Source organism: Oratosquilla oratoria, chromosome 1, assembly GCF_046742065.1.
Source record: "Oratosquilla oratoria isolate Oo_2021 chromosome 1, ASM4674206v1, whole genome shotgun sequence".
Taxonomy (NCBI): domain Eukaryota; kingdom Metazoa; phylum Arthropoda; class Malacostraca; order Stomatopoda; family Squillidae; genus Oratosquilla; species Oratosquilla oratoria.
In genome coordinates this window covers 52,464,737-52,467,236 of record NC_134777.1, presented here as the reverse complement: position 1 = coordinate 52,467,236, position 2,500 = coordinate 52,464,737, and the positions used below count along the sequence as shown (strand labels likewise).

General features: G+C 28.4%; 1 pseudogene; it reads left to right on the top strand.

Annotated features, from left to right (window-relative positions):
* The window catches only part of LOC143028178 (uncharacterized), a 19,130-nt pseudogene that overhangs the window by 2,923 nt on the left and 13,707 nt on the right, over window positions 1-2,500 (top strand).

Genomic DNA, 2,500 nt, shown 5'->3' with positions numbered 1-2,500 from the left:
CACACCCACCCGCCATGCAACTCGGCATTCAAACAAAATCAAGCTCATCAGAGCACCGAGGACTGACCGATACAAGAACAGTGCCATTCCATCCATTGTCCGCACAATAAACTCATTATAAATTTTAGACTAAGCATATCACTCTAATAATTACTATATTACTCATAAAAGTGCCCAATTGTATTATTGTCAGTGTATCACTGCTATCTCAATAAACCTATTATTATTATTATTTATTATTATTACACACACACACACACACACACACACACGTACACATACACACACCACACACACACACACACACACACACACACATACACAACACACACACACACACCACACACACACACACACACACACACACACACATACACACACACACACATATATATATATGTATATATGTAGATACATAAACACGTGTATATATATTTATGTATATATGTATATATATATATATATATATATATATATATATATATATATATATATATATGTTGAAGTATGGAAGACATATGAGTGGAAGGGTTCCCTTTGTTTATCTCACTACTCTTCCGCCCATATATATATATATATGTATATATATATGTATATATATATATATATATATATATATATATATATATATATATATATATACATATATGCGTAAGTAACCACGGGGAATAGTAAACTAACGAAGGAAAACGCTTTCGTTTAATTACATCTTCAGTGGTTATACAAAGAAGGAATTAATTCCTTCTTTGTATTAGTATTGAAGATGTATTTATACAAAAGCGCTCTGTTTCGTTAGTTTATTTTTCCTAGTGGTTAACTACGTATTTGTGAGCACACGTTCCTAGTGTTCTTATTGCATATATATATATATATATATATATTTTATATATATATATATATATAGATATGTATTTAGATATATACTTTATTTATATATGTGTGTGTCTGTATATATACATATATATGTATATGTATATATATATATATATATGTATATATATGTATATGTATATATATATATATATATACATATATATATGTATATATATACATATATGTATTATATATTTATGTATATATATATATATATATATATATATATATATATAAACTCCTCCGCAAGTACTCCACCGCAAGGACTCGGTGGAGCTTATTTGCATCTGTCAAATGACACATATGTACATACACACACACATGTATACACACACACACACACACACACACACACACACACACACACACACACACACACACACACACACATATATATATATATATATATATATATATATATATATATGTATGTATATATATAATATATACAAACACACACACACATATATATATATATATATATACATATATATATACATATATATATATATATATATATATATACATATATATATATATATATATATATATATATATTGAGACATTTTGACAGGTTGATGTAAGCGGAATAGGAAACACAGGAGTCTTAGTCTTGAGTTTATTCCTGACTAGTTTCGCAGGTATGCTTTTTCAAAGGAATATGTGTACAAACGGGCTGTGGGCATTATATACATGGGGTGGACCTCACCACCTCTCCGAGTTGCCATAGTTGGTGGCGAATGTGAACATCACATTGTGGCTCACGTAACAATGAAGACATTTTTACAATTAAATATGATAACACTAATACCAAAGAAATTATTAATAGAAAATGTAACAATAGTAGTGAAAACGATGAAGATAAATATTTAATAATATTAACAATAATAACAAAATTGATAGTAGCAATACAGGAAATAATAACAATAAAATAAAAGTAATAATAAAAACTATAATAAAAATAAAAATGATAATACTAATAACCAAGAAATAGTTATTAATAGTAATTATGACAATAATAGTGAAAACAATGATAATAAAAACGAAAAATTAAATAAATATTTAAATAGTAACAATAATAACAATAATAATGATAATGAAAGTAATAATAATAAAGATGGTAATAATAAAAATAAAAATAAAAATGTAATGATAAAATTATAAATATAATGATAGAAATAATAAATAATAGTTATAATAACAATGATAATAATGATAATAGTGTTGAAAATAATAACAAATAGCATTAAAAGAATAAATCATGATAAAAAGTTGGGGCAAGGTAGCATGGAGGAACTTCAGAGTGAAAGGAAGAAAGCTGGGGAGGGTAGGCCGAAGTGGGAAAAAGGTATCTACTTAGGGTCGGGTGGTCTGGGAAGCCATTCTTGGAGGGCAAGTGTCGCGGTAGATTTTGTCCATTTCGAGTCACCAGTTCTCTTGTTTGTGTTTTTGTGGTTGGCAATGTAAAGTGATTCAATTATTTTCCGTTGTTTCTTGTGTAGTCCTTTAGCTAGAATGGTGGAACCCTCCCAGTTAGGCAAATGTCCCTCTGTGTCAATGTGGTTAACCAGAGCGTTGGTTTCTCGGTGGTGTCTAATGTCCGCTTTGTGTTCCTTGAGTCTGTTGT